This window comes from Suncus etruscus, chromosome 4, assembly GCF_024139225.1.
Source record: "Suncus etruscus isolate mSunEtr1 chromosome 4, mSunEtr1.pri.cur, whole genome shotgun sequence".
Classification (NCBI taxonomy): domain Eukaryota; kingdom Metazoa; phylum Chordata; class Mammalia; order Eulipotyphla; family Soricidae; genus Suncus; species Suncus etruscus.
Window position 1 is genome coordinate 138,185,078 of NC_064851.1, and position 18,450 is coordinate 138,203,527.

At 38.4% G+C, this 18,450-nt stretch overlaps 1 non-coding gene across 1 annotated transcript; it reads left to right on the plus strand.

Moving 5' to 3' along the window:
• The first annotated feature begins 17,878 nt into the window (after positions 1 to 17,878).
• Positions 17,879 to 17,985, plus strand: LOC126007399 (U6 spliceosomal RNA). The gene has a single exon (XR_007494975.1). It is a non-coding gene; the product is annotated as a U6 spliceosomal RNA (small nuclear RNA).
• Positions 17,986 to 18,450: the final 465 nt, after the last annotated feature.

The window sequence follows — 18,450 nt, forward strand, 5'->3', positions numbered from 1 at the left end:
AATAACACAATTTCCAAGGGAATTAAAAAATACAAAATTACCGGAAGAGAAAGAATAATAAAAAACACCTTACAACCTTGTAAGACATTTTTCACTTTACTCAACAATGTTATATCTAAAATTGCTCATCTCTAAAAATCTATACAAATTCATTTAATCTAGAAAAATTAACTATATAAGTAAAATGAGTCACTGCCTGAGATATTTCTAACTAGGACTGAGTCCACACTACAACAACTTATTCCTCCTGTTCTAGACTGGATTCTAGTTAAAATTCAATAGTATCCTTCATATTGGTCACTAATGTTGATATAAATAGTTCTGCTATTTAAGATGTTCTCACTTTATATGCATGTATATAAATTTGTTTTGGGGCCACACTTGGCAGTGCTCAGGGACTACTCCAGGCTCTGAGCTCAGGAATTACTTCAGGTGGTATTCATGGGACCATATAGGATGCCAAGGATGGAGCCCAGGTCACCCGTGTACCAGGCAAGTGCCCTAGTTTCTATACTATCACTTTGGTCCCCTCACTTAAAAATATTGTTATTTTAAGTGTTCATCAAAAACCTCAGTAGTAGTTTGATTTTCTCTAAATCTTAATATGAAAAACATTGCCACAGATCTTATTCAGCTATTATGATCTGCTGAATCTAAAAGAAATGCTTTAACTAGGAAGATAAGGTATACATGTTTTTTAAGATAACTTTATTAACAGACTATCAGATCTAAAATGATATCATGCTCAAAAAACACTAATGCAAGGTTATAGTTCCTAAATAAAAGAAAATAAATATCCTTCTTATGAAAGCAGATAAACAATTTAAAAACTATTTTTCTTCATTTAAATTTGACTGAATTATAGTGTAGGTTGATCTCAGAGTTCTCAGAGCTTGAGTCAGTATTTTTTTTTTTTTTTGTGGTTTTTGGGTCACACCCGGCAGTGCTCAGGGGTTACTCCTGGCTCCATGCTCAGAAATCGCTCCTGGCAGGCACGGGGGACCATATGGGACGCCGGGATTCGAACCGATGACCTTCTGCATGAAAGGCAAACGCCTTACCTCCATGCTATCTCTCCGGCCCCCGAGTCAGTCTTTTAAATTTATTTCCTTATTTGGTTTATTTTTGTAATGACGGGTTGAGCACAGAACCTAACACATGTGTTATTGCTGAGCCACAGCCTTGCCCTAAATTTAAATTTGAAAAGGAAACAACTGGGAATTATCCAACTTTTCCAATCAGTAAGCTAATTAATGTACATTTGTACAGTGTTCCTATCAAGAATGGATTCAATACATTTTATATAAAATTTTTTAATATTTATAACATCAGATTCACTGTAAGATTCCACCTAATGTTATTAATAACCAGAGCATTAAAAAGTCCATGGATCGGGCAGGAGCAATAGTACAAAAGGACTGGGGTTCGATCCCAGGCATCCTGAGCCTACCACAAATAATTTCTGAGCCATGGGTAACCTGAGTGCCACCAGTCCAGGTGCTGCCCCAAACAAAACCAACAAAAACACAAAACAATAAAGCCCGTTGAAGTGGTTTAATCATCATGAAATAAGCCTGCAGGGAGGATTCCAACAATTAAAAGACTTGGAACCTTTAGGACTTAAGCCACTGAGGTGGCTCAAAGAAAGGACTTGATGCAAGAGAACCTGAATGATGTCTAGCACCACATGGTTTCCAAGCACCTCATCCCAGATAAGGGGACAAACAAAACATAAAACTTCAAAGTTGCAAGGAGAAAATGAACTATAATATTTGTTATAACACCCTAGACAGAGATACTGACTTGGATCGTTTTTCTTTTTTTGTTTAATTCGTTCTGGATCTTCCCAGCTGTGGTGGGGGTTACCTAGACTACAATGAGCCTGTGTGAGAGGTCATGCAGTGCCTGGGGTTGAACCTGGGCCTCTATGCAGCTTCTGGGTATCTCTGCCAGCGCTTTGAGCCATCTCCCTGGACTCAGAATTATCTCCCTGTACTTTTGTAATTCTATTCTCTTAGACTACAAAAATTAAGCCATACTTTTGGATAATCACATTAAATATATGGTAACCAAAATAATAATTTTCGATTAGCTGTTTTTCAGACTCAGCAAATTGGTCACAAATAATTCTCAAACCTAGCATAACTTAATGCAGGGGAGAGAATATGGCTTAAGGTGTCTGCCTTGCATGTAGTCAAGCTTAGTTAGACTCCCAGCATCACATGGTCTCCCAGCATTGCTAGAAATAACCCCCAGAACTTCCAGGTGTGCCCAAAAATTAAAGATAAAGATAATTGGGAGGGAGAGAAAAAAAGATAAAGATAATTTTTGTTTGTTTGTTTTTGGCTTCTTCTCATCCATTTCCCCAGACTTTTTTTTTTAAAAAGAAAAGTATTTGTCTTACTCTAGTATAATCAAATATAAATATTTTTAGTGAAAGTTTAGTGAAGTCAGACAACCTGATTCAAATCCTGTTTTAAGCTTTTCTAATGGAAATTTTGGATCAGTTATCATTCTACATGAAATTGGGAAAATGAACAAATATCCACTAAACAACTTAACTCAGTTAATTAACACCCTCTCTTGCTGAATTTTTTATTTTTTGGTTTTTGGGTCATACCCAGTAGTGTTCAGGAGTTACTCCTGGCTCTGTGCTCAGAAGTCGCTCCTAGCAGGCTCGGGGGACCATATAGGATGCCGGGATTCAAGCTAAATAAGATTACATATAAAATACAACAGAAAATGTCAAAATATAAAGCTTTATGAAGATTATCATTCTGGGATCACCATAGTATGTAATTCTACTTGCAAAGAATTGGTTGACTTTTAACAAAAGCTTTGTTCCTGGCAGAAATGGCTTTTGCCTTGCATACAGCCAACCCGGATTCAATTACTGGTATCCCATATGGTCCCCCAGCCTGTCAGGAGTAATTTCTGAGCATAAAACAAAACAAAACAAAATTTTAATAAAATAAAAATCAGATTAAAATTTTAGTTTTGTAAGCTGAAAAAGATAAGTAGTAACAGTTTGAATTCAAATCTACTCTGACACTTTGTGCTTTGTGGGTCCTTCCTAATTGAATGTTCTTTGCTCAGTGGTTTGCAAATGGTTTGTTTATAGTATTCTAAGTTCATCAGTCTTAGTAGAAACTAACATAAAAAGTATATTATCTTTAAAAATAAATAGAAACAAATATTTCCGAATGTAATAGATGAAATGTTTATAGAACAAATAAAAAGGGAACAACGCTTTTTTTCACACCCCCTTCCCCATTTTTTGTTTTTGGTCCATAGTTTTTGCAGCGCTCGCTCAGGAATTATTCCTGGCAGGCTCAGGGATAGAACCCAAGTTAGCTGCATGCAAGGCAAACGCCCTGTTATGCATTGCTCCAGCCCCATTGATATGCTTTTTAGAAAAGGCCTTCTAACACATACTCTCATTTAAAAATCTCTGATCAACGTAAAGGGGAGGGAGGGGGCCAGAGAGACAGCACCAGTGGTAGAGGTGGTTCAAATCCCAGCATCCCAGATGGTCTCCCGAGCCTGCCAGGACAGGAGCGATTTCTGAGCGTATAGCCAGGAGTAACCCATGAGCACCACCGGGTGTGACCCCCCCAAAAAATCTCTGGTCAGAGAATTACAACAGTTCTTGGTTCTTACTGATTCTAATATAAAACGCCATTCTTCCCCTCACATACACACTTTCATAAATACACAATGCCATAATTCTTTTGTTTTTCTGATTACATTGCAAATATAATAGGGCTAACAATTATGCGTGTAAAAGTGTAAAATAAAGTTTTCTATTCATTAGCAAATCAAACTACTCCCCCTTTAAGTGTCAGCTAGTGAAAGTTTTAGGTGTGTATCATCTCAAGATAGAAACCCAAATAGTGATTTTTCTCTACTATTCTCTTCAAAATCTTCTAAGCACATGAGTTAAAGTTTTTAGAAAAATCAAAGTCAAAATATTTTTGTTACTAGAGTTTAATAAGCACTACCAAAACAAATGGATTCTGATAAGGATTTAATTGTCCATACTGTCACAGCCACACTGTTAAAAGCAGTATATGCAGCTTTGCCAAAGTCTCAGCTGTTGTAATTAAAGACAGACTCTCAGGAACAGATCTGATTAGTTTCAAAGAACAATAATTACAAAGGCTTTGCATTATGTGGATTACACATTCCAAACATATAGAATTGCTACCAGGCTTCGCGGACAATTTTAATGGGCAAGTAGCTCATTAAACCACACCAAATTTGTTCTAACTGAATTTTGTTCATTTTACCATGAATCCTTTTACCCAACTTATAAAAAGGAGTTATTTCTGAAAATTTAACATCAAATAATCTAACCCTTCTATTGGAATGCTTATAAAATATAAATTATTACCCAGTAAAGGCAAATCATACTTGAAAGACACCAAAATGATAAGTGAAATACATGTTTTGGAAGTATTTGAATTAAAAAAATTTTTTTCTTTTTGATAAAACAAGATACAAATTTAAAAAAGATTAACTGGAAAACTAATCTCAAATGTGCAAACACTCAATAATTAAAAAATACCAAATTTCACCAGTTCTAACCGGATAGATAATATGCAGGAACTTCAAATTTCCTAAACTCTCTGCAAGAAAGTAAATAGTTCTTTAAATAACAGAGAAAATAGGAACACAGTAAAAGCAAATAGAAATAATAACCACTGAAAGTCACAATATAAAATTTTCTAAAATTAATCCTAAAATGCTGTGAAAATGACAGCTTCCCCAACTTTGTTTTTACATGGGCCACAGAGAGACTATAGTGTTAAGACGCTTGCCTTGCATGCCAATAACTGTCACTGCATGTCAATTGACCCGTTACCAAGAGTGTGGCATCCAAACCCCCCAAATTAATTTTTTAATTTGCAATAAAAATGTAATTTTAAGGGGCCTGAACAGTGGTGCAAGCGGTAAGGCTTCTGCCTTGCCTGGACCGTGGTTCGATCCCCCAGCGTCCCAAATGGTCCCTCCAAGCCAGGAGCGATTTCTGAGCACAGAGCCAGGCCAGGTGTGGCCTCCCAAAAACGAAACAAAATAAAAAAATGTCACTTTAAGAACAAAAACCACAACTTTATCATTTACAAGCACCCAAGTACATTAGTTGAGGTACTGAAAGAACAAGTGATTCTTGGTTACCAGAACTAAATAAAGCACCTTAAGGCTATTTTATTAATAAAAGTACCATAATTAAATCTTACTGGTTGTATATCATTTTGCATTGATAAAATTATGTCAACTGAAACATACAATTATATTAGTCTTGGTATTACATGATTTGGCATTGTATATACCACAACATGGCAAAAATTTTAACTTATTTAACTAAAAATAAAATATGACTGAATAATATTTCTAGGATAGAAAATAATTTTAGCATTTTGAGCTAAAAATTTGAAAAAGGTTATTATGCTGTTCTTCCTACTGGTCAACAACTGACCTCTATAAATATATATATATATTTCGATATATATATATATATATTTCGATTCAATTGTTCAGTTTTAAAAAAAACATGCATGAGTATTTAAAAAGCATAAGCATTTTCTACAAACTTTTAATATATTTTTGCTAAGGTATAAGATTCAGAAAATAAGCTATCTGGGAAAGATGGCAAAGAAATAAGGTAATTTCTTAGAGGCTTTTAAGAAAGAAAGATGACTATTGAATACATTTGGTACTGATTTTACACCACCAGTCCCCTTAGCTTCAAAAATAAATAAACAAACATAATAATAAAAATAAACAAATAAATAAAATAAAATAAATAAAAGTTCTCTTCTTTTCAAGTCAACGGTGTATTTGAAATGAAGCTTAAAACCTTTCTATTACTGTGAAAGATTTGTAAATCCACTTTGGCCACAATAAAAATAAAAAAAAAACTATCTTATAAGTACACTTATTTTCTAAACGTGAATTCAATGCCAAGTAAACCCTATACCACTTTAATGCCCTCTATAGATTAAAAAATTCAAAATAGTACAAAAGAAAATGAACAAAACGTTAATTCAGCAAATACAGTTTTGGGTCAACTTCTACTCTAGACTTCTAAATTAGTCCCCCTCTTTATGTCACCCCGCAAGTCCATGACATAGCACTTGGATTCTAACAATATCAGAAACAACACCCTGGTATTTCTTCCCCTTTGCTCTTAACACGCTTATGAATACCGTCACCACGGTGGTGGCACCCCCTCAAACTTTAGCATCCCAATTCATGGCAAAAAAAGTGAAATCTAATAATAATAATAATAATAATAATAATAATAATAATAATAATAAAAGTGAAATCCAGTTCTGGACAGAATAGAAACCATTCTAAATGGGGATGGGTTCAGATTCAAGTACCTCCTTAGTAGGCAGGAGCCCTTTCTCTGCACTAGGGTACCCCACCTTATGCCCCCCCAAAATGTCCCTCCACTTCAGAGTTGCAGCCAGAAGTCCACATTTACCAAGGCGAAGTAGCGGTCTCGCAAAGCCTCCATCCATCCAGCCCTTTCACAACCGCCAAAGTGCCACGGACACGCGGGTGCTCGCCCGCCCGCCCGCCCGCCTGTCGAGGGGACGCTCACCTCCGACGGTCCTGCACGCCCGCGGCCCCGAGCGCCCCAAGTCCACCGGCTGGCTCCTGCAGCGAGACAGCGTCCTCGGTGGCCGCGCGCAGATTCTCCAGGTGCGGGGCTCCTCGCCTCCCTTTCGGGGTGAACCTGTCGCCGGCCCGAGGAGCCCCGCCCACCGGCCTCACCACGCCCCCATCTGAGCCACACCTGAGCGGGGGCGGGCTAGGCCCCCCTAGTCCAGGCTAGGCGTGGGATGATGGTCCCCTCCCACGGCTGCTCCCCTGGGCATTGCTGGCTGATAAAGGAATTGCAAAAAAGCTAAGTTTTGCTATAGCCAGATAGGGGTGCTGGGCACTAGAATATTTGCAGTGGGTTTTTTTTAGTTGGTTCTTTTTGTTCTTTTTATTTTATTTATTATTATTATTATTATTAATTATTATTTTTGGTTTTTGGGTCACACCCGGCAGCGCTCAGGGGTTTCTCCTGGCTCTATGTTCAGAAATTGCTCCTGGCAGGCTCAGGGGACCATATGGGATGCCGGGATTCGAACCACCTTACCTCCATGCTATCTCTCCGGCCCCATTTTTGTTCTTTTTAAAGTTGGGGGGCGGGGAGTCACATCTACTCCTCACCCTGTGCACCCAACTGCAAACATGTTTGTAATCACGGTGCTTAAAAAAAAGATATTAAGCAATACTGGGGAAAAAAAGAAAAGAAGAGCAGGCCAAAGGGGCAACCAACTTGTAGAGGATTTTGGTGTTCAAGTGTTGGACAGAATTAAGAGGGAAAAGCACTGAAGCAGGAAGGCACCCCAAGACAGTGATTCTCATTCCATCTGTATTATTATTATTATTATTACTACTATTATTACTACCACCCATGTTCTAAAAAACAAAAAAAAAAGTATGAATGCTTCAACCTTTATTCCAAAGCATTTTAATTGCTCATTTTAAGGTTTGGGGACTGAATGCACCACCCTGGTTTAGAAGTCCTAAAACCTAATAGTGACTAAATCTTTTCACAAGTACTTAATTTTCACAAATTTTCTTGCTGTCATACTTGTCTTGATTCTTTTTTCTTTCTCTTTTCTTTTTAAATAATTTTGCTCCCACTCACCTGAAAACGAATGTATTATGATCAGCTACGTCAGCTATAGGATTCAAGGTCTTAAAGTAATTTCTATGAAAAAGCACATAAATGTGAAGAAGAAAACAACAAAAACAAATGTTCTAGAAGCTGGGGATCCAATCCTGGTTGGCCCCATGTGTTTGACACTCACCTTCATTTATTACAGTCCCCCATTGGTCCCACCGAATCTTGACTTACCTTCTTCTCCAGTTGACTTCTCAGACGATCTGCTACCAGTGTCTGAGGAAAATTTAGGAAGGAAGCAGCCACGCTTTTAGAAGCATCTCCATGCTTCCGAGCCAGGGTCTGGCAGGGGAAGACCCGAGGCACTGGTGGGTTGGGGGCAGAAGAGGCGGGCAGTGAGTAAACAAGTTTTTTTTTTTTTGCCCCCGCCTCCCTGAGTAAACAAGTTTCGGATCTCCCCCTCCACCCCCGCACACCCACGTTCCAAAGGATCTCTGCACATAGAGGGTCCTCAACAAACAAATGTTCCTTGATTGGAAAACACCTGCTGGTGACAGGCTTTCTTTTCTAACCAACATCAGACTTGGGTTCTATTTATTTATTTATTATTTATTTATTTAATTTATTTCTTAATCACTATGTCAGTACAACGTTATTGGGCTTCAAACAATATGCTAACACTAATCCTTTTTTACCTTTGCTGGTTCTCTTTAAACTCACCATAACAACCTCGTGCACGAAGGGAGCCTCTGTTCTAATTTGTGAGAAAACCTTTGTACTTTAAATCAAAAGTTTGGGGGAGGATTTCCTATTTCCTCATCTTCTGATCACCACCTTTTGTTAAGGCTGGCATTGGAAGGGAACAGCCCTCTCACAAAAGTTTGGAAAGCTAAAATATTAAGACTGCAGGGCCGGAGAGATAGTATGGAGATAGGGCGTTTGCCTTGCATGCAGAAGGATGGTGGTTCGAATCCCGGCATCCCATAGGGTCCCCCGAACCTGCCAGGAGGAACCCCTGAGCGCTGCCGCGTGTGACCCAAAATAACAAAATACAAAATAAATAAATAAATAAATATTAAAACTGCATAAAGTTGACTTGCACAACAAATCCTAGACCCTAGTATAATCTACTATGGTCTGTTTCAAGAAAATTCAAAAACTTAATTCAGCAAATGATAATTGCGAGCCAGTGCTGTGCCGTTACACAATTCAAGCCTGAACTGAGGGAAAACAAACTGGAAATCAGGCCCACCCAATGCCTGGAATGAAATCAGGAGACTTCCTCCCGGTCTCTGGGAAACCAAGAACTGGACAGTAATAAGCAGGCAAGACTTGAAAACATGATGCATCTGATTAGCCCCTGAATCTTCTGCACCAGCTCCAGGAATCGGGCTTCTACCAGGGAAGGCCCTAATGCTGCCCAGGTTCCAGACTTGCTCCAGAAGCTTCATATGACATTCCGATGACTTGGAAACAGCAAAAACTTGCTTTCAGGGTAGGGTTTTTTGAACATCCATCTAACGGTGAAATGAAACCAGAAAACACTCTGTGACACTTTGAGTTTGACATAGGATCTGTGCAAAAACCAGGATTTCTAACTACAGAAACCTGCGACAACTGTGATTGAGAAGAACTTTTACTGGGACCACAATAAAAGACTTTGGGTTTAGACAACTTAGTATACCCAGAGCCTGTAGTTAGTCTTATGGCAGGATACTTCATGGGTAGGGTCTCCCTGTTTTAAGGCCAAAGGTTTTTCCGATATTTCCCCCATATTTTGCTGTGCCTATGCAAAACAAAACAAAACAAAACAAATTGCCATACAAACACCCCTTTTTTGTTTTTGTTTTGGGGCCACACCTGGTGACGCTCAAGGGTTACTCCTGGCTTTGTGCTCAGAAATCGCTCCCGGCTTGGAGTACCATATGGGACGCTGGGGGAATCAAACTACGATTCGTCCTAGGCTAGCATGCGAAAGGCAGATGCCTTACCTCTAGTGCCACCTCTCTGGCTCCCTCTTTTTGTTTTACTTTTTTTTTTTTTAATTTGACTGGTTTACCTTGTTTCTTGTATTGTTGACACTTTTGAAAAAGTGATAGCAAAAATAATTAGCTTGTTTTCACCCAAGTCTTACTAGTTATTTTTTTTCTAATTTTTTGTCCCCCCCCTTTTTTTTTTAAAAAAAATTAATGTCTTTATTTAAACACAATGATACAAATATGTTTGTAGTTGGGTTTCAGTCATGTAAGAACAGCCTCCCCACTTTTGTTCTTTCCTTTTTTCTTTTTTGGTTTTGTAGGCCACAACCGGTGATGCTAAGAGGTTACTCTGGGCTATGCGCTCAGAAATCACTCCTGGCTTGGGAGACCATATGGGACACTGGGGGATCAAACCTCTGTCCGTCCTAGGCTAGCGCCAGCAAGGCAGACACCTCACAACTTCGTGCGACCGCTCTGGCCCCCTGCTTTTCTTTTTTCTTATTTCTTATCTTTTAAATAGGGTCTCCCGCCTTTTTTTTTTTAAACAGAAGCTTTGGACACGGATTAGTTTGTTTTACCACATATTACTGAATTTTTCTATAAAACTAAGAAGAAAGGAAAAAAGAAAAGCTGGGGCCCAGGGGCCAAATATGTCTCAGTTGCATTGGTGGGGAAAAAATAAGGATAGAACTAAATGTCCAAGCCAAAGTCAATGATAATAGTAGAATCAAGAGACCTAAACTTTAACAATCTAAACTTAAATGGTCCTATTATACTGGCAGGCCAAGGTGCAAAGGGTGGTGGTATAGGATGTAATCTGGGTTCATTGGTAGAGAGAGGCTGACACTGGTGGTGGGAATGGTCCTGACTCACTATATATCTGAAATTTAACTATGAAGGACTTTGTAGATCACAATGGTTTTAATAAATTAAAAAAAAAACCCCACAAACCAAAACATGATGCATCTGGTCAGAATGCCCTAAGTGCAACATCTGCTTCTCTATATTTGCTTTGCATAGAAGGTTAGGAATACAGATATTGACCTTGAATATTTGGGTGGTAAGTGTATAAATTGTGTATCTGCCCTCATGCACACGGCACTCCAAGTCTTTTTGAACTTGATGACTTTAAATGCTGAGTCTTAATAAATCTATCCTTACACTTTCCTCTCAGTATCCTCTATTCTGTGCAGAGAATGGCCACCTAACAATAATATTGAATTATTTCTGTATTATACTCTCTCATTTCTTTTGTTTTTGGTTTTTGGGCTACTAGCAGTGCTTAGGAGTTACTCCTGGCTCTGCACTCAGATATTACTTCCAGCAGTCCCTCCTTGAAATCATCCTTCCAACAAAGCCAAAGGTGTTACAGTTGGGCAAAACCTTTTAAGTCTAGCTCTGAAGAAGCACCTGGGAATTGTGGCATCAAGCAGGCAGGTAGGCACAGGCAGGTAGGCCGGGACCGCTGAGTCCTCAAGCCAGCAGGTTTTCCCCCACCAACCAGCAGGCTCTCACTATACACGAGTTCCAACATCCTCCATTGGCAGTTATAGAGGGTATTTCTTTTTTATATATACTTAAAAACATCTTTAATAATACAGTACAGATGATATCAAGAATACACAGTGGTTTAAAAACAGGGTCATGCAGCCAAGTAGACACCATCGAACACAATCTCCATGCCCATACCCAGAGAGTCTTTTGAAAGACTTCTCCCAATCCATGAGCAGGGTATATGCTTCCATTTCTGCGTATCCTCTTTGATTTTTTGAAGCAGTGTTTTATAGTTTTCTTTGTATAAGTCCTTAACTTCTTTAGTTGATTCCAAGATATTTGAGTTTGTGTGGCACTAATGTAAATGCGATTTTTTTATATCCATTTCTTCTCTTTCATTATTGGTATATAAGAAAGCCATTGATTTTTTGCATCCTAATTTTGTAGCGTGCAACCTTGCTATATGAATCTATTGTGTCTAAAAGCTTTTTGTAGAGTCTTTAGGGTTTTCTAAATAAAGTATCATGTCATTTGCAAACAGTGAGAGCTTGACTTCTTCCTTTCCTATCTGGATGCCCTTGATTTCTTTTTCTTGCCTAAAAAAACAAAAAGACAAAAAACAAAAAAACAGGGTCATGAAACTCTATCTAATGACAGCACCAGAAAAGGGAATATGTGAGAACCTCTACTTCTATCCTTAGAATAATGAAGTAGCAATTCCAAACTTATATAATTTTTGCTAGCACATAAAATTGATTTCAACTAGCATAATCAGTTTTGAGTAAATACCCTCAAATAGCTCTAATTAATATTTGAAGAATGAGCATTCACACAAGTAGGTATACTTGTGTTACTCTCTTTGCTGCCAAACCTTATGTTTCCAACTTAACACTATTATCACTGATAAATTGTGCTCTCCTTAAAACCACTACCCATTATTTATGGGGGAAGCAATTTAGCTCATTACATTCATTCAAGTTCACTCATAACTAGAATTCTTTTTTTTTTTTTTTTTTTTGATTTTTGGGCCACACCCTGTGACGCTCAGGGGTTACTCCTGGCTATGCGCTCAGAAGTCGCTCCTGGCTTCTTGGGGGACCATATGGGACGCCGGGGGATCGAACCGCGGTCCGTCCTAGGCTAGCGCAGGCAAGGCAGGCACCTTACCTCCAGCGCCACCGCCCGGCCCCTAGAATTCTATTTTCCTTCCCAACCACATTCTTTTCTCATCCAATTGTATTCTAATTGTTTCTTTTTTTTTTTTTAAATTTTATTGTGGTCAAAGTGAATTATAAAGTGAATTCCAGAAATATTTAAGGCACATAGTGACAATGAATGAGAGGCATTTCCTCAGTGTTGTCTTCCTTCTACCCCTGTTCCCAGGATGCATCCCATATCCCTCCACCCCATATCTCCTTCACCCCCCTAGTGCTAGTGTAACTGTTCCCCACTTGTACAGCTTGTTGAAATTGGGTATCAATTCTGTTGAAGTTGACTTTGGGTTTGATGTTCAAGTCTGATCATTTTTTATTTCCACTAAATGTTCGTTCATACAACTGTCTGGTCTTGGTACCATTCATTTTCCTCTGTCAAATTATGAAGCTGAACAAGATTCCAGTTATGTGGTTCTGTTGGAGAGAAAAGAAAATATAAGGGAGAAGAAATAAAAACAAAAACAAAAGAGAAAAAGAAAAAAACCTAGGAGGAGTCCATCTAGGACAAGAAGAAAGGGAAAAAAGAAGAAAAGGATAACAAAACAAAACAAAATGTTTCTGACTTGCAATAAGGGGTGTTTCTTTTTTTTTTCTTTATTTAAACATCTTGATTACATATATGATTGTGATTAGGTTTCAGTCATGTAAAGAACACCCCCTTCACCAGTGCAACATTCCCACCACCAATGTCCCAAATCTCCCTCCATCCCACCCCACCCCCACCTGTACTCCAGACAGGCTTTCCAGTTCCCTCATTCATTCACATGATTATGGTAGTTCTCTGTGTAGTTATTTCTATAACTGCACTCCCCACTCTTTGTGGTGAGCTTCATGAAGTGAGCTGGAAGTTTCAGCCCTCCTTTCATTGTCTCTGAGGATTGTTGCAAAAATGACTTTTATTTTTCTTAAAGCCCATAGATGAGTGATACTATTCTGTGTCTCTCTCTCCCCCTCTGACTTATTTCACTCAGCATGATAGATTCCATGTACATCCATGAATAGGAAAATTTCATGACTTCATCTCTCTTGATGGCTGCATAATATTCCATTGTGTATATGTACCATAGTTTCTTTAGCCATTTGTCTGTTGAAGGGCATCTTGGTTGTTTCCAGAGCCTGGCTATTGTGAATAGTGCTGCAATAAATATAGGTGTGGGGAAGGGTTTTTTGTATCGTATTCTTGTGTTCTTAGGGTATATCCCTAGGAGTGGAATAGCTGGGTCAAATGGGAGCTTAATTTCCAGATTTTGGAGGAATCTCCATATCGCTTTCCATAGAGGTTGGACTAGACAACATTCCCACCAGCAGTGGATAAGAGTTCCTTTCTCTCCACATCCCCGCCAGCACTGATTGTTCTCATTCTTTGTGATGTATGCTAATCTCTGTGGTGTGAGATGGTATCTCATCATTGTTTTGATTTGCATCTCCCTGGTGATTAGTGACGAGGAGCATTTTTTTATGTGCCTTTTGGCCATTTGTATTTCTTTTTTTATCAAAACATCTGTTCATTTCTTCTCCCCATTTTTTGATGGGATTAGATGTTTTTTTTTTCTTGTAAAGTTCTGTCAGTGCCCTGTATATTTTGGCTATTTGCCCCTTATCTGATGGGTGTTGGGTGAATAGTTTCTCCCACTCGGTGGGTGGCTCTTGTATCCTGGGCATTATTTCTTTTGAGCTTCTCAGCTTAATGTATTTCCATCTGTTGATCTCTGCTTCCACTTGTTTGGAAAGTGCAGTTTCCTCCTTGAAGATGCCTTTAGTCTCAATGTCATGAAGTGTTTTACCGATGTGTTGTTCTATATACCTTATGGTATCAAGGTCTTTAATCTATTTGGATTTTACCTTCATATATGATGTTAACTGGGGGTCTATGTTCCCTTTTATGCAAGTGGCTAACCAGTTCTGCCAGCACCACTAGTTGAAGAGGTTTTCCCTGCTCCACTTGGGATTTCTTGCTCTTTGTAAAAAGTTAGGTAATTGTATGTCTGGGGAACATTGTCTGAGAACTCAAGCCTATTCCACTGATCTGAGGGTCTGTCTTTATTCCAATACCATGCTGTTTTGATAACTATTGCTTTGTAGTATAGTTTAAAGTTGGGGAAAGTAATGCCTCCCATTTTTCTTTTCCCTAGGAGTGCTTTAGCTATTCGAGGGTGTTTATTTTTCCAGATGAACTTCATAAGTGTTTGATCCACTTCTTTGAAGAATGTCATGGGTATTTTTAAGGGGATCACATTAAATCTGTATAATGCTTTGGGGAGTATTGCCATTTTAATGATGTTAATCCTGCCAATCCATGAGCAGGGTATGTGTTTCCATTTCCGTGTGTCCTCTCCTATTTCTTGGAGCAGGGCTGTATAGTTTTCTTTGTATAGGTCCTTCACATCTTTGGTCAAGTTGACTCCAAGATATTTGAGTTTGTGTGGCACTAATGTGAATGGGATTGCCTTCTTGACTTCCTTCTCTTCCCTATCATTATTGGTGTATAAAAAGGCCATTGATTTCTGTGTGTTAACTTTGTAGCCTGCCACCTTGCTATATGAGTCTATTGTTTCTAGAAGTTTTTGGGTAGAGTCTTTAGGGTTTTCTAAGTAGAGTATCATGTCATCTGCAAACAATGAGAGCTTGACTTCTTTCTTTCCTATCTGCATTCCCTTGATATCTTTTTCTTGCCTGATCGCTATAGCAAGAACTTCCAGTACTATGTTGAAGAGGAGTGGTGAGAGCAGACAGTCTTGTTTTGTACCAGAATTTAGAGGAAAAGCTTTTAGGTTTTCTCCATTGAGGATAATATTTGCCATTGGCTTGTGGTAGATGGCTTCAACTAGATTGAGAAAGGTTCCTTTCATTCCCATCTTGCTGAGAGTTTTGATCAAGAATGGGTGTTGGACCTTATCAAATGCTTTCTCTGAATCTATTGATATGATCATGTGATTTTTATTTTTCTTGTTGTTGATGTTGTGTATGATGTTGATAGATTTACGGATGTTAAACCATCCTTAAGGGGTGTTTCTTAAGTAACAATTATCACCCCTTAAAGGTACAGGAACATCCTATGGCTGGATTCCTATGGCAACCTATGAAAACATTTGTAAAGTGTGAATTGACTTCTTATTGTTTTGGGTCATACCCGGTGGAGCTTTAGGAACCATGTATGATGCTAATATTTGAATCCCAACCACCTACATGCTAAGCATCTACTCAGCCCTTTGAGCTATCTCTAGCCCCTCTTGGATACTTTTCAGCTAATTAGAGTAGTTCCAAGGGAGTGGTAAGCACTTGAAAGGATTGTGTAAAAAAAATACTGTAAAGCCTTAAATACAAAGAAACAAGATCTCATTATCAGTTAATTAATTTACTGGGAAGAAAGCTTCCATCATCTTTTTTGCATAGTAAGTAATCTAAAAAGAATCAATTCAGTAGTTTTCTAATATAGTGGTGATTTTGTATTTGTGGGAATTATAGATTTATGACTCCTCTTTGGAGGGTAGAAAAATGATTTCAACTTCCCAACAAGTCTAGGGGTAAAACACTTGACATTGGGGAGAAAAACATATGAAAATTACTTTGAAACCAATGTTCTTTCTAAGATCAAAGAACTTCTAAAGAACTTTGATTTACTTACTATAGGGGTTAATTTTTTGAGGAACTGAGGTGATCCTTACTGGGATATAATGATAGGATAACTCCTGGAGGATCCCGAAAGCTAGCACAATGAAGGAAAAGAAACATCAGTAGTAAGGCTTGGTTGAATCTGGATACTCTTCTTGAACTCAAATGTGAGTTACTATGTATTATGAAATTCTTTGTATCCAAAATGAAGGCTTGAAAGTAGGGCTGCCACACTTAGAAAAGAAAAGAGAAGGGGCGGGAGAGATAGCATGGAGGTAAAGAGTTTGCCTTTCATGAAGAGGGATGGTGGTTCGAATTCCGGCATCCCATATAGTTCCCTGTGCCTGCCAGGGGAGATTTCTGAGCATAGAGCCAGGAGTAACCCCTGAGCACTGCTGGGTGTGACCCCAAAACAAACAAACAAACAAACAAAAACCAGAAAAAAAACAGAATTTCCAGTTAAATTTAAATTTAAGATAAATAATACTTTTTCAGTATAAGTATGTTCTATGTAATATTAATCTGAAATTCAAACTTTTTTTTTAGATTTTTTTTTTTTTTTGGTTTTTGGGCCACACTCAGCGGTGCTCAGGGGTTACTCCTGGCTGTCTGCTCAGAAATAGCTCCTGGTAGGCATGGGGGACCATATGGGACACAGGGATTTGAACCAACCACCTTTGGTCCTGGATTGGCTGCTTGCAAGGCAAATGCCGCTGTGCTATCTCTCCGGGCCCTGAAATTCAAACTTAACTGGGTCTCTTGTATGTTTATCTCTCAACTTTGAAGTAAAATTACAGAATTTGTGTATAATTTTGCCACATATGTAAGGTCTCAAGCAGGGAGTCTATCAGTTAATAAGACTAAGTGGACCTTATAGGGTATTTTCTCTATATGAAAACATTTCTATATATGCTTGATTTCTTTTAAAACAGTTAACAATATTCTATACCTATCTGTGGGATTCCCATCAGAAAAGAAGCTAACATTTAAGAGATACAAGGTACTGACAGAACTTAACAACAACAACCAAAATCATCTCATGCCACAGAGACTGGCACACATCACAAAGAACAAGAACTATCAGTGCTGGCGGGGATGTGGAGAGAAAGGAACTCTCATTCATTGCTGGTAGGAATGCCCTCTAGTCCAGCCTTCCTCAAAAAACTAGAAATTGAGCTTTTATATAATCCAGCTATACCACTCCTAGTGATATACCCTAGGACAGCGTTTTTCAACCACTGTGCTGTGGCACACTAGTGTGCTGTGAGATATTTTCTGGTGTGCAGTGGGAAAAATTCCAATTTCATCCATAACATGTGGCTTCGGCATGATCGATCTATTTGTGAGCCAAAGCACATATTACGGACTATAAAAACTAAAGACAGAGACTGAGAGCTGTTGATGAAGAGCTATGTGTGTCTTTCTTCAATTCCTGCTAGAATATCAGCTTTGTGTTCAGCCAAACAGGCCCAGGTTTCGCACTAAGTAAGTAAACAGAAATATGAACAATTATAAAATATTTTATTAATCCGGGGCCTGTGAGGTGGCGCTAGAGGTAAGTTGTCTGCCTTGTAAGAGCTAGCCAAGGAAGGACCTCGGTTCTATCTCTCGGAGTCCCATTTGGTCCCCCCAAGCCAGGGGCAATTTCTGAGTGCTTAGCCAGGAGTAACCCCTGAGCATCAAAAGGCTGTGGTCCGAAAAACCAAAAAAAAAAATTATTATTTCATAATAAAGTAAGTATAAAATAATTTCTTTGTGTTTATTTGATTCTGATTCAAGTAAATTACTTTATATCTGGTCAATATAGGCACAGAGTTAAATTTTTTTTAAACATTTTCTAATGGTGGAGTGCCTCATGATTTTTTTTCATGAAAAAAGTGTGCCTTTGTATGCTCACTTCAGCAGCACATATACTAAAATTGGAATGATACAGAGAAGATTAGTGTGGCCCCTGAGCAAGGATGACACACAAATTCATGAAGTGTTCCATATTTAAAAAAAAAAGTGTGCCTTTGCACAAAAAGGTTGAAAAACACTGCCCTAATACCACAAAAACACAAAGCAAAAATGCCCTCTGCATGCCTATGTTCATTGAAGCTCTATTTACAATAGCCAGAATCTGGAAACAACCTAGATGCTCAACAACAGATGAGTGGCTAAAGAGACTGTGGTACATATATACTATGGAATACTATATAGCTGTCAAGAAAAATGAAGTCATGAAATTTTCCTATACATGAATGGACATAGAAACTATCATGCTAAGTAAAATGAATCAGAAGAAGAGAGATAGACACAGAATAGTCTCACTCATCTGTGGGATTTAAGAAAAATAAAAGACAGTATTGTAATAATACCCAGAAACAATAGAGATGAGGGTTGGAAAGACCAGCCCATGAAAGGAAGCTTATCACAAAGGGTGGTGAGTGTAGTTAGAGAAATAACTACACTAACAACTATC